We start from the raw sequence: 22197 nt of genomic DNA on the forward strand, positions 1-22197 counted from the left end.
TAATCGAAATTAATCGCATTTTAATCGCATATAAATATTTGACCTGAGAACAGTGAGAAGCAATTTTTTTCACATGGATTTTAGTATACCATTGAATAATGACTGAATACAGAAGCTAAAGCAACAAAACTTTGTTTGGGTTTTTTTTTTTCAAGACCAACAGACCAGTGCAATTTTTGCCATAAAATGTAGCAATAGCTTATTTAGGAATACATTTCAGAGATTCAGGTAGCCTATAGGTAGGTAGACCTTCTGTTAACTATAACACTTTCTTTTTTATGTAAAACACAATACTTTCAAGTACATTCAGAACATTGGAAACCCTGACTATTAGAAAACATCTATCTTCAGAGGCCATAACAGACTTTATCAACAGTTGATCTAAACAAATCAATTTCAGTCCAACTCTCTGTAAATAACCTTGGCCAAAACAATAAAAAGTTCAACATAAAGTGCCAGTTGCAACAACAACATAATAAATAGTTGCTTAGCATTTAGATGATATCTGAGGCTTGATATGCTTCGGTGATACGCAAAATCCTTCTTGCATAATTTGCACACAACCGTGCTCTTGTCTACGCTGCCATCCATCCGCTTTTTAAAACAAAATTTCCCATCCACGGGGCCAACCAAAGCGGTCTCATCTGCTTCTTCGTTCATTGTTGTTGTCTGAAGTCATGAACGCAGTGTTGGGCAAGCTACTCGAAAAAAGTAGTGAGCTAAGCTACAAGTTACTCTACATTAAATTAAGCTTCACTACACCAAAGCTACTCCCCAGAGAAATGTAGAAAGCTAAGCTACAGCAAAATGGCAAAAGTAGCTTAACTACATCAAAGCTATTTTTTTTTATATTGGAACAACTTCATTCCAAGTCAAAGCTATCTCAGTGATCAATAAAATTATAAATCAGACAGATAAGCAGGCAAAAATGTTATGTTCAATTGTTTATTAAACAATAATTTGTGCTTTTACTATTTTGTATATTTTATTATTCAACTATCAATGCACACTTAATTCTAACATCCATGGACAGACATTCACCTTGCTACCACAGCAATATCCACCTGGCTTACACTAATGGACAGTGTCCTACACTGTAGCATATTAACATAATTAAACAGCAAATATTATATTATAGTTGTAGTTTTCGTTAAGGTTCTCTAGTCTTCTAGTTTCATCTTTATAATTTACTAGTGCATTGCCCGTAGGAAGCATGTATTTCTATAGAAAAGTGGGAGGTTAAGTAGCTTTTTCATGGATGGCCAAATGAGGCTGTGTTTGAAGGTGGGACATCAGGGATATAATTGGCTGTTTTTGACTACTTTTGATTATACCATTATATGTCACCTTAAAAACTATTTACCTTGCCTCACTTGGTGTAATTATTTTTACCACAACCTCACATGTGTGACTGTACAGTTATTTTTTCATTTTTTATTAAAAAATCACAAAATAACATAAAATCAGAGTAGAAAAAGTTAGTTTTTTTACTGTGAAAACCACAAATATGTTTAATGGACCAATTGCATTAGTTATAATGCAAATACAAATTGTTGTTTGCTAAATTGGTGCATAAGTTTTTGAAATTTACAAAGCTATGTGTAACTATTTACATTTAAATGCAGGCAATGCCTCAGGCTCAGGGCTCAGCTCATTCCTGCCTGTTCCACATTCAGCCGTCTCCTCCTTGGTTTGCCTCACAACACGACTCCACTACTCACTAAACACACTACACCAAACACTACATAACACACTAACTATACACTCCAAACACGCTATATGTCACAAATCTCTCAACTCTCAAAACTCGCTACCTCTGTCGCTGTCTCCAACACATCACTGCTGCTGTCAATCATCCGCCAATGTCCCTCCCACATCTTCCTGTTCCTCAACAACCAAACTTGCTGCTTGGACACTTTCGTGACAAAAGCACATTTTTACTGTTTCTTCCTGCACCAGACATAAAGCAAACGTAACGGCAATGTTCGCGAAAAAGCGTGTTGGACATCATTTACCCTAAATCCGGTTTTGGACGTGCCGGTGCGCCCGCTCCGTCAACTCGGTAGGTAACGTTGGGCCGCGTGGGTCGGCTAGCGGCTAGCAGCTAGCTACACACCAACATCCACAGATTCCGATCCCACTTTGTTGACCGCGCATTTCCGGATCTCCTCAGACCCGAACAGACTCAGTCTGGACTTGTTTGATCTCATTATAATCCACAACAGTCAGTTTAGATGAACAGAACAGAACAGAATGGGACCGAACCGCCGGCAAAATCCCGGTCTAGCTTGCGCTGCTGCAGGTATAAATCCGCTTGTGACAAAAGCACATTTTTACTGTTTCTTCCTGCACCAGACACAAAGCAAACATAACGACAATGTTTGCGAAAAGGCGTGTTGGACATTATTTACCCTAAATCCGGTTTTGGACGTGCCAGTGCGTCCGCTCCGTCGACTCGGGCGGTGGGCCGTGTAGCTAGCCGCTGCAGGTATAAATCCACTTGTTTTTTAAGGTATGTCGTGGGCTTGAGCTCTGCAGTGATTGGCTCTGGTGCGCACGTGGCCACGGTGTGCAGTGGTTGGCTCTGGTGCCCACGTGACTGTGGTGGCTCCGGTGGACAATGCTTGCAGAATTTGTAAAGCATTTATGAAATTATTCACGCTATCATTGCAGTCCAAGCAAATGCTTATTGCACACCACTGAACCACGCAGCGGCCATGTTGAAAGTCTCAGGTCAGTCTGATCCTGATCCGCAGAGATATTTGAGGAACACACACACACACACACACACACACATACACACACACAGACAGACAGACAGAGGTTCCTTGTATTATAGATAGATATTTGATATTTGAGTTAGTCTATTTAGTTATTGTATATAATTCAGCCTTTAATTGTATTTGTTTCTTTTACCTACCTCATTGTTTTTGGATTTTGATTTATGTAAGTGGCTGTAACACTTTAATTTCCCTTTGAGATTAATAAAGTACTCTATCCATCAACCAGTGTCTCATATAACTGGCAGTTTCAAAAGTGGTATTTTTATTAAGCCCACTCTGTAGTAGTAGCTATATCTACATACATTTTAAGCTCATCATTTTGACTAATCACCATACTTTGGTTTTGTAGAAAATGCATTTTTGCTGTACCCTGTGCTGGTTAAAAATTACAAAAGTAATAATTCAGAGTAATGTAAACTTTCATATGTTTCTCTATTCTCTTATTTCCCCATCTCTTACCTCCTATATGTAACGTTACTGTATTTGTTTATTATTCAAGTTTGTCTTTTGCATCCCTCGGGATCAACTCGTCTCCTTCCTCCTCACCCTCTGCCATCTTTCCATCAAGTAACGTAACTCACTCAAGCTAACCTGTCTGTGCAGCAGACACGTTGTAGGAAAGGATTAGTCCGTGGTGTCACCGTCATACGGAAGTGCTTCTGTCGGCTCCACATACACGGCCATGTGTGGCGGTGGCATCACCGACTTATCCTTTCATTTCAGACCACGATAGAAAGCTCCGCTGCGCTGAACTTCAGAGGTGTTCATAAAAATGTAGCTTGTGTGGACGCTACCGCGCTACTTGGTCAATAAAAGAGCAAAGCTACTGAAAAGCTATTTCATTCAGAAAGTAGCGACGCTACCACCACGCTACTGAGAAATGTAGTTAAACTAGTGCCCAACACTGCATGAACGCTATGCATGAACGTTTGTTGGTGCTCCAGTATAATCGGTACCCCTGAAACTCATCCAGTTAGAAACGTTCAACGGTGCAAAAATTAGTGCGATTAAAATGCGTTAATTTTTTTAATGCGTTATTTTTGGTGTAATTAATTAATCGTAATTAACGCGTTAAAGTCCCAGCCCTAATAATGACACATTCAAACCCTTTTATACGCAAGTGTAAAAGCCTAAATTCAAAACTTAAAATATAAACGCTCACATCCGCCACAGCTAAATTAGCAAAAAATGCAGGACCAGACTACAGAAATCAAACAATAAAAACTGTCACGAATTAACTGTATTATGGTTGTATGGTGATACCAGTCTTATGGTCTCCCTGATGTCTATGTCTACCACATCTTCAAGGGTGATAGTGGCTGTCTGGGGTGGATTGTCTAACAGAACATGAAGCACTGCTGAGCTAAGGCTAACACCTGTCAGACGAGGGCCCCCATGAAGGAAAGAATGTCCTATCATTCTCCCTGCCATGACAAATATGTCATTCTGTGCTAACACTTAGGACTTGGAGGGGATTAGGTGGTCAGGTTGGCCTTCAAAGAGCACAGTGCCACATGCATTTCCTAAAGAGAAATAACACCACAGAGAACACAATATAAATGTGATGACTGTCTAGACAGATTTCTGTCATATGAGTTAGACAAGTGTCCCAATCTGTGACATACTGTTGCAAAAGTTTAATTTTTTCGATTCGAACTGGGGTCGGCTGCATACATGCGTACATGGCATGTGCTCCAACCACTCGACCACCTGCATGCCATGTCTATGCAAAAAGTTGTATACTTGAGATCAAAATGAAGACGGGTTCTGAAAAGGGTGGGGTCAGTACTTAGGAGTTACAATATCAACATGTTCATGGGAATTGCAGCTGATGTGATTCCATCATGCTTTGTTTTTGAAGGCTTTTTGACTTCATAACTATCCAATAGCTAATGTAGAAATGCATTTAGATGGTGACATCAAACATTTCTGTTGTATAACAGGTTTACTTGTGTTGTTGTCTTTTTTCTGTCTTGGTATGCTATGAATCAAATCTGGGATGGATAGTCCAAAAGTGTGTAGTAATAACATTATTTATGTTATCTTCTTTAATAGATATTCATATCTATATTTACTTGTCTTGACATATACATAACTTATCAAAATCAGTAGTGAAACCATGCTGCAACTTGTGCATGACCATGCTAAAGAAGTGGCGGTTTACTCCATCTCCAATGGCTACTTCTCCTGCAAACATAAAGGTTCAATGGTTGAATTCTGTCATGACTGTAGATTCATGCTCCATGTGTTATGATCAGTTATCATGATTTTGTCTTGTGTTTTCTTGTATCTAATTTCCATGTCTTTGTATCGTGTCGTGCTGTGTCTTTTATGTTTTGTTTTTCCATGCCCTCATGTGTCCTTAAAGTTCTCCTGTGTATTTTCCTATGTTTCTCCCTCTGTCTGTTGTATTGTTCCCTTCATGTTTTCTCATGTGCTCCTCCCCTTCATTACCACACCTGGCCTCCTCCCGCCTCTCTCTCCTCACCTGTTCCTCGTCTGTTCATCAGTGTCTGTGTATTTAGTCTGTGTGTTCCCTTCACTCCTTGTCCAGTCATTGTATTTGTCAGCCTCTGTCTGCGGCCTGTGCCTTTCTGTTCCTTGTTCCCCACGGTATGTGTTTTTGGATTTGAGTTTTGCATTTTGCATTTTTTGATTTGAACATTAGTTTTTTGTTTGCACTTTGTTCTGCTTTTTGGTTTTAATTTTGTCTTGTTCTTGGTTGCTACTTTGCCTCTCGTCCCCATTTTGTCTGCTTTTGATTTTTGTGCTCAGCTTTAAGGCGGGTACACACTACAGGATAATCGGGGCGATTTTTGTCCCGATTTCCCCCTTCCGATCAAAGTCAGCAAAGGCCCGATTATCTGATGTTCACAAAGGACATCGTGTCTGATTTTCCTGTGGTGTGGGGTGTGTTAAGAGTGATTTTGTCTGGTCAGATCCGCTCGGAAGGCGTCGGAAGGAGAGATCGTAAATAATGAACATGTTTAATATTTGCGACTAGAAATCCTGTAGTGTGTGGGGGTGTTCCGAGCGGAGCCGAGCGCGCACAGCGTGTGATGTCACGTGTACCGGACCAACAGCCAATCAAGACGTGAGCTGAGTCCGCTGTGTTTCACCGTCAGCCTTTTATTTACCTGTTGCCATGGTTACCCGCAGTACCGGGGGCCAGAGCGCACAGCGCTGCTCTCGAAGCTATCTGTAATACTTGTGACAATTTTTACTCATCTCCAACTCGTAATGAATACAGCCCACACTCTCGCCGTCTCCATGACTTTTTCAGCCAGTAATGGGCCTAAAACCATAGACATTCTATACGTAGACGCCTCATGACATGCTGGAACATAACCCAGCGTAGCCGCCATCTTGGTTGGGCTCCTCACTGTATGCTAGCACCAGAGTCAATCGGAATCAACGGAGAGTGAGCAACTATGCCCGTATTTTTTGCAGTTTACAGTTGCAATAACTGGCGCAGTATTGTTGGCAGACTGCGGGGGATTACCTTTCACAAATAAGTTTAAAAAAAAATAAAAATGTTTTTATAATTTTTGTGACAGCGCCCTGTATCATAACCAAAGCTCTGCCGTTTGTAACCGTGTGGAAAATCCGGTAAAAATTCGGGGAGCCATGATTATTGTAGTTGTGGATAGACCTTCCTCAGTAGAAATGCATGCGAGGGGGGTGCATTAGGGACCCATCCAAGATGGCGGCCGCGCTGATAGGTCAGCTCCAATAGGCAGCGTCAGTCTATGAGGCGTCTATGTATATTATGTCTATGCCTCAAACAACCACCACAGCATCTTCCGGTTCGTCCGCCATGTTTATTCACACTAAAGTCACGTTTGACCACGCGAGATTTGTAATATTGCGCGTGAAAAACCTGATACTCTGCCGAAGAATCGGTTAGTGTGTGGTGTGCACTACGGAGAACACCACACACTATAAGATCAGCAAAGAGAGATCTCGTGCGATCTGTCTTTTATCAAGTGTGTGTGTGGTCTCCTAATCTGTGAAGGTTTGAAAAATCCTGTAGTGTGCACCCGCCATTAAAATAAAGCTAGCTTTTTGTTTTTCCCCTGATCTTGCCTCCTGTTTAACTGCATTTGGGTCCACCTCCTTTATCCTTAGTCTTCCCATTTAAACCCTGACACAAATTCAAAAAGTGAAACAAATACATATATAGGTTCATGACACACTAAGTGGAATATTTCAAGTCTTGTTTTCTTTTATTTATTTTAATTGTAACGATTATGGCTTCACTCAATAAAGACCCCAATTCAATATCTCAAAGAAATTGAATATTACACAAGACAAATCAAAAAATGCAATTTTAATACGCAAATGTTGGATTTCTGTAAATTATGTCCGCCATCCATTATACTCACTTCAAATTGTAACATCATATCAAGCCCACAGTCTAAGATTTTGAGAACTCCTTATGGGTATTACAATACCTTGTAATTTAGCTTGAAATGGCCTTGCCCAGTCAGTGTTACAAGCCTTATAGAAGTTGAAGATACTGCCTTCTTGCTCCTCTACATCCTCTCTGACGTAAAATTTTATTTCAAGCGTAGGCTCTTCTTCTTTATTGTGCACACATTGCTCTGCAGCCTGCTCTGGGTCAACCATGCTTTTCCAGCCTGCAAAGGAATGTACAACAGGTGTGCAAAGTCACAATGGACAATAGTAACTTAGTGATACAAACAACCTCTACAGCCTTCTGTTTTCCTGTGCAGGATCTAACACAAGTTTGATTATGAGACTATAAATACAGAACAAGATGGATTACTACAAAGAGTTGTTGCTGTCATTGCATCCTTTGCCCGTCTCCCAGTGGTGCATAACATCATTTTAAATTTTTTTTTTTATGAAACTAAGCCAAAGTTAGGACGCTTCTGTTCCCAGTCACCATATTGTCATACTTTTTGTTATTTGCATTGTCCTCCGCCAGTAGCAGTGTAATGTCATCGACAATCTACAATGTTTGCCATTTGCTGGAACCAGAGAGTCAGAGTATGTGTCTAACAACACTATGTCTGTGAGCCCATTTAGTCCACCCATGTCTGTCACACATTCTTTAAAAATACATGCCCTAAATACTTGCTGTATAATATAATTGTAAAAAACAGATGAATACATAAATGCAAACCTAAATCTTTGTTAACAGGTGTAGATAATGGAATGTCCTCTGTGGGCAGGGCAGTTGAGGCGCCAGGTGTTGCATCAAATGAGGTAGAGGCACTACTGCAGCAGTGTTGTTTTTGGCAGCCATTTTAGATTTAGTCTTAGTCTTTTGGACTAAAATGCTTTTTAGTTTTAGTCAAATTTTAGTCACTTCTATATGTGATAGTTTTAGTCCTGTTCTAGTCCACGAAAACTCAAACAGGTTTTAGTCTAGTTTTAAGCAGTTTAAGTAAAAAAAAAACAAAAGAAGTATAGTCTTTTATCAAATTAAATTAGGTCAAAAAGATCTACAAGCTCACAATGAGTTGCAATGTTGTTGAGCTTGTAGATCTGCTATTTTCACAACTTATGTGTGACACTCTTGTATGATGAAGTAGGGCATCAATTCATGAAAAAACAGTTGAAATGTGCTGATTGTTATTCGATACCTTGTGGTTTTGTACACTTAAATTGTTCAATTTAAAAAAAAAAAAAAAAAAAAAAAGTGACAACGAATTTGTCTTCAAAATAAGAGCTTTACATTGCACCTTATTTGAGTTTAGAACTGGGGTCTTAGCGGTGGGCTTTTAATTTGAAAGAAGCGACCATTACTAGCTTGCTGCTACAACAGCAGTGAACAACGGAGACAGAGACCGAGGTCTCAGCGGCTGTCCAGTTACTACACGAACATTAAGCAGAGATGTCATAAGCTATGTCAACATTATCCATGATCACTGGACAGCTTAACACAAATAAAGAAGGAAACACAAGAATGCACACTAATTTAGAATGGTTTTGCACAGTGTTTAGCAGTTGCCATCCGCTGTCTTACCTTGCACTTTGGAAGTTGTTATGCAAGTCTTGGTTTTCACTATTATTCAAAGTAGAGATGCACTGATCAGGATTTTTGGGGCCGATCACCGAAAGCAGTATCTGCCGATCCCGATATTGCCGATCACCAATCACAGCGTCAAATCCATAAATTCTTATTGTCTTGTATAACTTTCATATATTGAATTAATGATTCTTCTTACACAACATTGACATTGTATTATTAAGTATAAAAATTAGGAGATGAGACCGTTTTATTGCAGGCTGAGGCAATGTGCAATATTTCACACTCTAGAGACTCTCTTAGAGACAACTTGGACTCAGCTTACATAGAGTAACTGTAGCTTACTAGTGGGAATGCATGCATTCAGGGTGGGAATTTTGTCATTTTAGGGGCAAGTCCATTTGGCCTTCAGTCTTTTTTTTCAGGGGCACCAAGGCCACATGACAGGGCACAAAGGCCACTGGGTAAAATGTGTTGATTTACCTTTCAGACTGATGCCATAACATCCTAATTTATAATAAGACATGGATTGTGTATTAAAACATTTTTTATACCAAAATCAAGTTAAAGTTACATTAGAAAGTAGTTTTTAAGTAGGGTTAGGGTGAGGTGGGTTTTGTGACACCTCACTGAATATTAGTGTTATTGAATATTTCTTCCAATAGAAATTCCCCAAAATTATGGCAAAGCACATTTTTTCCAAACAAAAAATTGTAGAATAACCAGCAGGAGACCACTGATGTGTGGAGTGATTTTGGTGACACTTCACTCTGAATAATAGTGAAGTTATTGAATTTTTTGTAGTTTCTCTTTTCGGTGTTGCACTTTGTAGACGGTCCCTGCGCCCTCGTCTCACAGCTGGCTGATCATACAGACCAGAGTGAATGTCCAGACGCTCGTTTTGATTAACATACGGTTGTAGCTCGTTGTCTACCTTACTACGGTAGAAAAGAGCAGTCGTTTGTGTTTTAACAAGGTTTCACTAATGAGTTATTGATCCGGGAAGTTCGAATCTGTGAATATATTTCCAACTTTACCGGACTAAATCATACCACATAAGTCAGTTACGTATCATGTCAAAACCGACTGCGCTCGCTTTCGCACCTGTACTGTAAGTTTCGTACTTCTGTTTTGAGACGCTGCTGCTGTTTGAGAGGCTTTCACGTGAGATCATCGTGATGATGAGACTTCACCTGCGCGAACCGTTACTGTGAGTGACTACTCTGCACTCAGGTGGCTGTAATTAAAGGCAAGCTCGGTACGCTGACCGGGCCAGGGGCTCAGAGGCCACTGTGGCCGTATGATTATTATTTTTTTTTTTTTCCACGGGTCATCAAGGCCAAAGTGCGGGGCAACGGCGGCCATGAAATTCCCTCCCTGCATGCAGTTAATGCACTGTCTTTATACTTAAACGTCATCTGATCGGCCTGATGTGATCTATTTTGAGAATTATCGGCCGATTGCGATCGGTTGCCGATCGATCGGTGCATCTCTAATTCAAAGTCTAATTAAACTCAAGAAATATATCACCCGACTCTCTGTACAAGTTTTAAGTTTACCATTCACCAGTATTAATTAATAAATCCTATCAGCTATACCTTTCTCCACAAGTGCTGGCGTGGTACTCAGTGACTGATGTGGGGATCTGGGGCCGTATTTATCAAGCGTCTTACAGTGCCATTTTACACTTAAGTCCTGAGAATTTGTGAAATTTTGTCCTACTTTCAAACTTAAGAATAAAAGCTATTTATCAACTTTCTTAAGTCTAAGAATCACTCCTACTCTCCCAGATATATAAGAGACCTCCAGAGGTGTCCTAAGTGGTTAGGAGCTGCCAGCAGGGGATGGCACTGAGGCGAGATTGATGCCCGTTGCCTCACACGAAGTGCTTGGGCCTGGCTGCACCGCGTCAAAGCACAGGGAGAGTGCGCGTCAGAGATGCCCGGGGACATAGGAGACTCTCTTGATGCATCTCAATCCAAACTGAAACATAAAGAATATGGCTGAAATCAGGGCCGTAACCAGGGTTATGAAACTACTGAGGTACAAACCATGCGAGCGCGCAAAGCACGCAAGCAAAACAAATTTGAGCACTTATTTATGAATAAAAAGTAAAATAAATAGTGTTTTAAACTGTGCAATTACACAAATACACAATCACATAAAGTTGTTGACTGGATTTTTATAACTTTTGGCACTCTCAGACACTGTATATATTATTGACCTTTTGGAGGGCTGGCTGGATCCTGTCTCCAGAGGGTTCAACTCACTGAAAGTACATGAAATATAGAAAATAATATATAGAAAAATATTAACACTGTTGTTTTTGCTCCTCTTTTTTATGATCTGAACTCAAAGATCTAAAACATTTTCTATATATACAAAAGACCTATTTCTCTCAACTTTTTGTTCACAAATCTGTCTAAATCTGTGTTGGTGAGCCCCCCACCCCCCACTCCGAACGGATAGACGGACGCAATCAGAAAGGAAACGGAGGCTGCAAATTGATCCTTTTTTCCTTTTGGGGTCAAACGGATCATGTGCATAATTAACTGCAAAACAAGCAAATACGCTTCTTGCCTGTCTAGCCTCTACCTGGTCTTTTAACTAAACTTAACCAACTCCTTTCTTCATTGCCTAAACCCAACCAAAGCACCGAGCAAAGAAATTACATGTTTTTCTCCACCGGTCTGCTGTCAGCAGGAGCGGCGGCTGCAGCAGGCTCGCGCCCGTTTGGGCTCCAGCCGGGTTCAGCCGCGCTCGAGCGCAGCGGGGAGAGAAAAAAAGTGTATTTGGTTTACTCTGTGAAGTGGAGATCTCCCCCAACGGAGTGGAGAAGAGAGCAAGTGGGACAGATCTGCCCAGTCCCCAGGGCCGCCTTAACCTAATGTTAGGCCCCGGGGCTGAGAGGTTTTGTAGGCCCCCCATCCCCTCGATTTATAGAGTCTCATTTTAAAAAAGCGTAATATCTAGGTAATCTACATCACAAAATGCAGTAGTTTCTTTCGAGACATACAACAGTGAATTTTCCCTCTTTGAGCCAGAAAACACCATAATATTGTTATTAACATATGACTGAGCCCACTTGAGTAGAAACACAATACACTTTATTTAAGAACCACACACAGCAACTTATGGTGATAATAAAACCAAAATGTGTGCAAATATGATTTCAAACAATATTATGAAAAACATCACCAACCATCACCTGTCTGCACAAACACTGATAATAACTAATAACAGCATAAGCGAAGAACAGCAACAGATCAAAGTTAGTGACCTGTTCTCCGGCCTCAGTGGGCCTGTGAACCAATCACATGCACCTGTACAGACACACTCCATTCAGCCCCATGGATAGCAACATGGCCTAATGCCAGGTGCCAAAAAGATGAAACTGAGCAACATTTACAGGAGGTTTGCAGTATAATCTAAAAACATAATTTAATTTGCGGAAACAGAAATATATTCTGTGCTCAATAAATGTATTTGCATGTTTGCTTTTATGCATTTTAAGGTGCAATAATAACCCCTGCACTCTCACAGACTCTTGCTGGCTGCGCTGCAGACCGCTCACTCTTGCTCTCAATCTCTCCTTCTGTGCGCTCAACTTCGCCTGCACACTGGCTCAAGTTAGCACTACGTTAACAACAGCTAATCCGAATTTAGCGTCTGATCTCCAAGTCGTTTGTCTTTCAGCTCCTGCGGCAGATGCTTTCTGAGCCGCGCGTGGCCTTCATTTACGCAGCGCACTCGTGCCGCTCCTTTTGCGGATGAACGCAGGCTGAAGGAGTAATCACACACGCCGAGGAGTCCGTGAAAGGAGACATACGAGAACCGTGTGTTCTGGCCGAGTACGGGGTCGAGGTATGCGGTGTCCAGGTGGAAGGGCAGTACGCATCCTTGTTGTGCGCTCCGGTGTGGAGAAGTCATGGAGAGCAAGCGTGGACATATGAAACAGGCTCCACTAACGCCTCTCTATTAATAAAAAAGGATAGAACATGTTTGCATGGGGTGTGATCCATCATGTTAGCATCTTTACTTTGACAGGACTCCATTTTCGCCCAATAAGCGCGCACTTTTGCATCAGTATTGTTTCCCCTGCGGCCCGGGTCACTGTTACATGGGTCATTTGACTCGTCTCCCCCTGACTGCTTTGCAGCCTGGTCCTTTCTCTGGGGCCCGTGTGCTTCCCCCTCGTCCTGCCCTCCACTGCTGCGGGCGGTCCCCTGCTCCTCTCCAGCTACATCCACCTGCGGGGCCTGCGCATCCCCCGCTCCCTCCGGTGTATGAGATAGCGAGCTTCCCCTGGTGCTGGGTCCATCTTCAGCAGCAGCTGGTTTAAAAAAGCATTGGGATGCTCTTCAGTAATTATTTTTCGCCCAACTCTTTCTTAGTTTTTTTTTCTTTTCTGGGCACCACTCTCAAACGTCCTCCCCGACATTTTCCACTAAATGTCAATCAATCATAGAGGGACACACCCCAAAACTAACTATAGACATTCTGATAGGTCAGCCCACGGGCCATAGGGCCACGTGGGTAACTCCTAATTTGGATCAATCAGCAGCCACGTAAGGTGCGATTAGAGTGATTGACAGAAAACCTGACAAGTTACAAAACAATATGATTTTTTCAAGCCCATTGTGAACCTGAACTTGGGAGGCCCCTGAACGCGTGAGGCCCCTGGGCTTCAGCCCAGGTAAGCCCGTGCATTAAAGCGGCCTTGCCAGTCCCTGAGCAGCACGCGTTCCACAGACAAGCCACAACGCAGAGTGGAAACAACGTCACCCGGTTCAGCACCACGGACAGCTGCGGGGGGGGGGGGGGGGGGGTCGAAACAGCGGGGTGTCGGAGTGGAGAGCTGTCCCCCTCCTTCTCGTTATATTACACTAGCTAACGTTAGCTAGTGAGATGAGATGACGATGAGATGAGATAAACTTCATTGTCCCCCGAGTTGAAATTTGTCTTGGGCAAGTACACGCAGCTGCTGCAAAATAGTGTTTTCTTTTTGTTTAAACAAAACTATTATCATGACAGATGCGCGAACTGGCGAGTATGTTCGTTCCTTACCTCTCATTTAGGTCTCATCACAGGCGGAGTATCTCTTCTTCTTCACCCCAAAACCAAAACATGTCCAGTCAGTGCCGGTGTTGTGCCAGAAAACGACTGCTTGCCAAAAAACGACTGACCCCAACGGGAACGCCCATCGGGGGTGTTACTGCAGTCCACAGCATAACTGCGAGGATATGTTGTATTGAGAAGTAGGCTGTCATTCTGTCATACGCTACAACTTGTTTTTAAATTAACAATCATGAGATGAGTTTTGGTGGTATACTTTTATTGTCGTTGTTGTTTATGCTGCTGCTGCTGTTGTAAGATAAGGAAGCATGAGGCTGCCTGACAAGGTTACAGGGGGCAGTCACTTTTTGGCAAAGCCTTGCCAAAAAGTGACTGCCCCTGTAACTCAGGAGCGCAAAGGGCAATATTCACAGAATTTTCTGGAGTTATAGTAGAGGGTAACAGGTGTATGTACAGTGAATTTGGTCAGTGTCACCCTTTGCACTCCTGAGTTACAGGGGCAGTCATTTTTTGGCAAGGCCTTGCCAAAAAGAGACTGCCCCCTGTAACTCAGGAGTGCAAAGGGCAATATTCACAGAATTTTCTGGAGTGATAATAGAGGGTAACAGGTGTATGTACACTGAATTTAGTCAGTGTCACCCTTTGCACTCCTGAGTTACACGGGGCAGTCACTTTTTGGCAAGGCCTTGCCGAAAAATGACTGCCCCTGTAACTCAGGAGTGGGCGTTCCCGTCGGGAGCAGTCATTTGCTGTGGAGAGACCAGTAACACCCCCGATGGGCGTTCCCGTTGGGGTCAGTCGTTTTTTGGCAAGCAGTCGTTTTCTGGCACAACACCGGTACACCTGATGCGCTTTTTTTTTCTTTTTTTTTTTTTTTTCCGAAACACAACTCCTTATTGTCGGCTGTAACGATTAATATAATTTGTGATCTTTCAATGAATTAGATTTTCATATTTCTTTTTGTAAAATGTATATTTTTATAAAAACTCCCAGGAAATAGTAACTGAGGTATTTACCTCGGATACCTCATAGCTAGTTACGGCCATGGCTGAAATATCAGAAATGGTTCTATTGTTGTTATGGTTAAAACTTGAACAAACACACATTTTAGACATTTACTGATCAGTAGCCTGGCAAATATCCAACAATTACGCACGTATCTCTCATCAAAACGCACCTAGGAGCAGCACAATATCCCAATAGAGTTGTAACAGGAATAATTTGTGAACTCACGCTTTTGAAAGCAACTCAAGCTTCATCGCAGCTGGATCCTGGCCGCCGTCCAACCCAGAGTTGCGGGGGTTATCTTCTCCAAGAATGCGCTGCACAACTTCTGCATCTGTGCTCAAGTCTTTGCCAGGTGGTCCTCCGCCTGGCAAAGACTTTTTCTACCACTTTTTCTCGCAGTCAGCTGGTGACCGATGGCAGAAGGCTTGAGAAGCGTATAGTTGATTCCCTATGTCTTCTCATGCCTTTTTTTTTTTTTTTTATCGTGGCTGGTAAGCGTTGGGCTGAACTTGCCTTTAATGATGAGCTTCCTTTCTTCGACTAGCTCCACTAATAACACTATCTCCTCCTCTCGCCAATTGTGTTTTCTTTTTGATTCCATGTTGATTTCTGCATGTGGCTGCAGTAGGCTAGTATATATTGAGCCACCCACACCAGTTTCAAGTTAGTTGCCTAATTAATGAATTGGAAAGATAAGGAAACATGTATTTTTGATTAATTGCTGATATGTTTTGTAGTATTTTGTAGATTATTGTCAAAATATACACTCCCATTGTCCACTTAAATATTTCTAAGATATTTCTTTATTCTTAGACAACGGATTTCCTCCTGTGATTGGTCATTTCTATGGACACAGAAGTGACGTCACCTAAAATTCCGTTTACGGCACATAGTAATGTCGTAATTCAGCTCTGAGAGTGACACTTAAGATTCAGTCCTACACTTTGCTGAAAGTGTGAGTAAGATGCTTGATAACTAACTTTTAAGTGCAGCTTTCAGCGAAGATAAGTCAATAAGTCATAAGTCAACTCTTAGCAGGGTTCTTAGGAGTAATTCTGAGAAGCTTGATAAATACGGCCCCTGCTCACCACAAACTGGAAAGGTTTCCTTGGAGCCAAACAGTTATAATGCAACACATAAATTAAATTGAACATGACAATTGTCCAGCAGGAGTTGCTGCAGCACTTACTGCACTCACCATCACAATTTTTGTCTATCTGATTCTAAATCCACAAAGGTTTTATTGTTGTGTAGGCAGCTCAATCTTCACACACCATTATCTATGTCACATATCATTACCTAAGCAATAAAGTGTGTGTAGTTTGCAGTATCTTTTGAGACAAGGTGGAAACAGAATTCTACAAGCAGGCAGATATGGAGCTGGAGTAAAAAATAAAACAAAAAAAAAACAAGAACACCACAGAAGTGGGGGTATGAATTGATAGGATTGTACTGATATCAAGACCAGTATCAATTATGCTAACCAATTCAATTATTTCTATTATTATCATTATTATTTAATGTTGTTTTCAGCAGTAATGAGCAAGTAAAATGTAAGTGGCGGTGCTGATAATCAGTCACCTGAGTCAATGTAGGGTCCAGTCTATCATTAAAATGAACTGCAGTATTTTCAGAAGACTGACAAAGCAGTAACAACATCTGTTGTGAATGCAGTTATCCATCTTGTGAATTGTTGTTGACAATGAAAACCTGTATAGGCCTACTTTTTTCACCAACATCAAAACCACAGGAATAGATGAAGAATGTCATTTGGAAGGCAAGGTGACAGAGGAATAGGTCTCCCTACAATGTTATCCTTTTGCTGTCCCTAATAATGACACTACTCGTTTATTATAATCACAATCATGCCACTGCAATACTGTCCATGATAACTGCTAAGTATCACTTTTTAAATTATTATACAGCCATAATATGCACATAACCATAAGTAATACTGTGGTGCCATTGGTATGAAATGCAGCATTATGAAACCGGGAGCTCAGTGACAGCTTACCAGAACAACAATGTCAGACTCCTCTTCATTAGTGTCCTAATTTTCACATCATATCCATGTGTCTTCAAGACAAATTCAAAAACGCCATCAGTGATACTTTTTATCATTTTTTTCAGTTAAATACAAGGTTACAGTAAAATAATTTTATCCAATTGCAACGTAGTTAATAAAGAGTTAATTTTTTTACAAAGCCATAAGATAACTTACATCACCACAGGAATCAATGTGGAATTGTAGCAGCGGCAGGGGAACTGACTTCCCACATGACATGCATGCATGTTTGGGCATGTGTTGAAACACCTCTGCGTCATAGGGCAGAGGAGTGGTGTCTATTCTCTCTTGTTGTGGGATGATGTAGATGAGATCTTTCCACCGTTCAAAGATGTTTTCAAAATCTTTGCTCTATAGCCCTCTGACCCCTGTTGCAGTGGGGTTATACAGTATTGTCCACTGCTGCCTTTTGGAAATATAACATTTTGTTAGAAGTGCTCAATCTTCCATCAAAAGATACTTTTAGTATTCAATTTAACACACCACCACATATTCAGAATATTTAACAAAAACAAACCTGTCGCTCTTCAACACATGTACACTTTGGGCGAAACATTTTAATTAGGGGTGTGCCAAAATATCGATTCTACGATATATCGCGATATTTCGTCTTGAGGTACGTTATAGATACACTGGTGCCAAATATCGATATTTAAAAATGTTAAAAAAAAAAAAAAAAAATTTTACTTTTTTTTTTTTTTTTTGGCCCACCACCACCTCCACCCCTCTTCGGAGGACAGCTTTATCTTTATTCAAACATAGGTATACAACCAAATAAAATTTAAAAAATGGTTTAAGTAGCTCTGAAACCCACACATATAGATATTTAATGATAGTTGCAGTCAGTATGTGTGTTAAGAACAGTCACTGTGCAATATACTCTTTGTTTACTTGGCTGTCATTCATGTGAAATTGATTGACAATGTTTTGTAATTCCTGTGAAATGGATTCAGTGCAGTCAATAAATTCTGAATTTCTTCAGTGACACAGATATCGTGATGTATCGTGGATGAAATTTTTTGCAATATATCGATTATTGCAGAATCGCTGTATTGTGATATTATCGTTATCGTGGGCAAAATATCGTGATAGTATCGTATCGCGAGGTACCTGGTGATACCCAGCCCTAATTTTAATGTACATGTAATTGTGAAAAAAGTTATAACCATATTATACTTAACAGTTAAGGTACTGTATGATATACAACAAAGGCAAGTAATCTTACCTGAAGCTTTTTGGAGGAGCCAGCCACCACACAGACTCCTCATTTTGGGATAATTTAGAAGTAGTGTTCTGCTTATCTGTAAAAAGTATACACTGTATGATCTTGAATGTCTCTGACAGACTGACTTATCATGTTTCCAGAAATGGGTTAGGGTTAGTGGTAACTGATAACATAGAGTTGTACAGGTTGCTGAAGATAAACAAACATCAGGCTTAATATTGTGGCAACTGTCAAGTAAAGTGAATGTAAGTGGCACCTGGTATTGGGTGTGGTATATTCATGGCAACATTTTTTCAAAGTTAATGTGTTGTTGGATGTTAATGCTGGTGTTAGAACAGTGTTAGAATAAACTGTGCAACCCAGTTTGTTGTGTATTTGATAGCAAAGGAGGACCAAAGGGGAACACTATGACCACCTGCCAATATTAAGCAGGTGTCTGGTCTGCTCCAGCTCAGAGCAGCTGACAATAATGTCATTTAGTATGTTAAAAACTACAGAACTGCATGGCATAATGAAAGCTATTTCAATGCAGTATAACAAATATCACTGTTAATGTCATCACCATCAACCTCTTCTTCTTTCAAGATGATTTTTAAAAACGTACCTATGTGTGGACGGCATTGTCAGCTATATTGACAATCCTTCTACCAAGACCTGCTTGGAGTAGGATTGCCTCATCTTTGGGGGTTGTGTCGGTGTTTTGTGACAGCAAACAGAACTGTATCTTTGTGTACTTGCACGCGGTGACACGGGGTGGATCTCCTCCTTTCCTTTTACGCTTCTGACCAGAGAACATGGATGGGAAGCACCTTGGATGAAGAGTAGACAGTTATTAACATGTGAAGTCTAAATATCCAACTTTAAAAAGAATGCCTCCCTGCTGAGGAAGCTCAGGCATCTTTTTCAGATGCCTCCTGGACTCCTCCCTGGGGAGTTGTTAAAGGCATGCCCCACCAGGAGGAGACCCCGGGGAAGTCCCAGGACATGCTGGGGGGACTCTGTCACTCAGCTGGCCTGGAAATGCTTTGGGATCCTCTTCCTGGAGAAAGTGTCAGGGGAGAGGGAAGTCTGGGCATCCCTGCTCAGACTGTTGCTCCCGGCCCCAGATAAAGGGGCAATGATGCATAGATAGATGGATGGATTGATGGAAAAAGAATGCAACATCGATCTTGTAAAATGGAGCAGGAATCTGCCCTACAATCAGGGCAAAGGCAGGTCTAACAGATCTCACTGTTAAAGCGCTAGTAATGAGAGATTCTTATTACTTACACTTTGGTCTGTTACCTCCAGGGCCATGACCAGATGAGAACAAAGACATTACTCTTAACATCTCAAGAGACATTTCATTTTCTCTTTCAAATGTTAATATCAATGGCAAAGTCCAATTCAATGAAATTATAAATGTAAGTAAGTTGTCACTGTCTCATCATTGATTAAAATTACTTATTTTACTACTAACTACTCATGTAATAACTGTGATAATTTGTATCGACTAAGTTGTTTATGCTGCTTTATAATTGTCCAAAATTTATGAAAACTTCCTGGCCCCCGACCATTGATGTGGAACATTTTTTCTGTTGTACATTCCCATATTACAGTTACTGCATGAGCATTTTATTCATCATCAGCATACAATATATGCACCGTGTAACCTAACCCTAACTCTGACACAGTGTACCGCTGATATTGTTAATATGAACCACTAGTATTACTAACATTTATTTTCTTACAATTCAATGCTAGGTAGGCAGTCGCTTACCTCTGCATCTCTTGTTTCACGGTTGTTGGTCTGCCAGCTGCAGTCCCAGCTCCAATCTCAGATGCTGTCACAGATCCAATCCCTGCAGTCCCATCTCCTGTCCTAGCTCCAGTCGCAGCTGCAGTCCCAGCTCCTCAAAAGCATGCGGACTGCTGTTTTAATGTTTGTGTTCTGGTGATTTGGAAACATTTGAAAATTAAATTGAATGTGATGTAATAAGAGTCCTAAGCAATTGTTTGTCAAATATGCATAGTAAAACAACGTTGTCTTAGCCTGCTGAAAAAAAGTTCCATTAGCCTACCCACATGACACTCACCTGAGGTGAACCATGATCCGTCATTTTCCTAGAAGGCAGAGGAGAATAGGAGTAATTTACTTTAATACGTTGCCATCTTTCAAGCATAGATATTAACTAGTCTTTTTATAGATCAATGTTTTAAACCTAGAGAGCATTATCTTGTAAAGCAGCATGTAGGGTATATGAATCTGACTCTCTTCCTTCCACGTCTGTTGTCTGAAAACTAAACCTGCATGTACCGATCTGACCCGGGGTCACAGCCCTCCTCTCATAGGGGTTTCACACTGGCAGGGCTCCTGCACGGTTCTGGTTCCCGAACGCAACTTTGAACCGGCCGGCGCGTTCAGACTGACAGCGATTGTTTCTGGTGGCGCGAGGTTTGGATTCGTAGCAGGACAAAAGTAGAAATAGCTAGTAAGCAGATTAGTTTTGGAGATAGGAGATTACTGGAATTGTTTTTGGGTAAATCGGATTGAGTATTGCAGGGAGCTGTTTGTTAGGATATTGCCCGATGGCCTGTATAGGTACGGGAACGGTATTCCTGTACAGATCTGTGCAGACTCAGGTGATTGATCCGAGGATCGGGTGCTAAGACACTGATAAAGTATTTCAATCGTACTTAGTAGAAGATTGCTGAAAATCAGAGTCAGCCCATGCCCACGGGAGTGGAGTGGGATGGGGGTGGGGGGGATTGGAGTACAGTGAGCAAGGAAAGACCCAAAAGGAAAGACAGAGGATATAATTCTCCAGATAGTGATATGGATAACCCTCAGACCAAAGCAATGAGACCAGACAATAAAAGAGATGACTGGTTCAAAGTTTTAATCAAAGTGAAGGGAGGTGTAGGGTTTTCGGCTGTTAGTCCCCTTAAAATGACAAATGAATTTAAAAAAGAGATAGGGGATGTAATGCATGCTTCTATTCTGCAAAATGGGATGATTTCTATCATATGCAAGACTGCAAAGCAACAAGAGAAGGTGCTCAATATAAAAAATATGATGGGTAAGGTAGTGGAGGTGTTCAAGCCACGATCAAGTTCAGAGGTTAAAGGAGTTGTGTATAATGTGTCATTGGAAGTGTCTGAGCAAGAGATGTTAACTTGTGTAAAGGGGGGCAATGTTACAGCTGCAAAGCCCATGGGAAGGGGGGAGAATGGTAGAGGAACCTCGCCTGTCCTTCTTACCTTTTAAAGATGATGTGGTTCCTAAGAGAATCATGTTGGGATATACTGTATGAGTTACCCAGTGAGAGAGTATGATAGACCTCCTCTGAGATGCTTTAAGTGCCAGAGATATGGCCATGTGGCATCTGTGTGTAGAGGAAAACAACAATGCAGACGTTGCAGCAAGGAACATGATGGAAAAGAGTGTAATGACCCTGTGAAATGTTGTAACTGTGGGGGTAGTCATCCAGCTTCTTACAGGGGATGTCAAAACTATGTCAAAGCAGAAAATGTTGAAAGAATAAAGAAGGAAAACAACATATCTTATGCAGAGGCAGTCAGAAGGGTGGAGGATAATAGAGTGGTCAGTCAAAGTCAAAGCACTGCTGTTGCAGGAGAGCAAGAAAATGGACATATAGCTGTAAATGAAGATTCAGTCTTGATAAGCAAGAAAGGGCTAATGCAGGGCTGTAAACTAACTTTTTGGCTCACCTGCCAAGGGGACCGGTAGATGAAAGAATCTACCGGCCAAGTAAATTTTTTACCGGCCAAATAATAAATTGCCTCTTTTTGTTGCATATACATCTGTTTCAGTACTTTTCATGGAGATAACAGTATTATATACCAATACATGCTTAGAAAAGAGGCTAAAGTATTATTTAGAAATACATTTTAATATTATTAACAAAATATCATAACATTGCAAATTGAAAACTTGAACAGTGCAAAACTTTGACAAAGGAAACACTCATTAATTAACTATCAGGCTCTGTAATAGACTTGTCAGTGGCGACTGTACCATAATAACATTTACACTGGATTT

At 41.1% G+C, this 22197-nt stretch overlaps 1 long non-coding RNA gene across 1 annotated transcript; it reads right to left on the bottom strand.

Annotated features, from left to right (window-relative positions):
* Positions 1–16966: 16966 nt before the first annotated feature.
* LOC115595720 (uncharacterized) lies at positions 16967–19194 on the bottom strand. The gene is made up of 2 exons (XR_003986763.1): positions 18156–19194; positions 16967–17336 (listed from the first exon to the last, which is right to left on the bottom strand). It is a non-coding gene; the product is annotated as an uncharacterized LOC115595720 (long non-coding RNA).
* Between the last annotated feature and the right edge of the window lie 3003 nt (positions 19195–22197).

Source organism: Sparus aurata, chromosome 14 (genome assembly GCF_900880675.1).
Source record: "Sparus aurata chromosome 14, fSpaAur1.1, whole genome shotgun sequence".
NCBI lineage: Eukaryota > Metazoa > Chordata > Actinopteri > Spariformes > Sparidae > Sparus > Sparus aurata.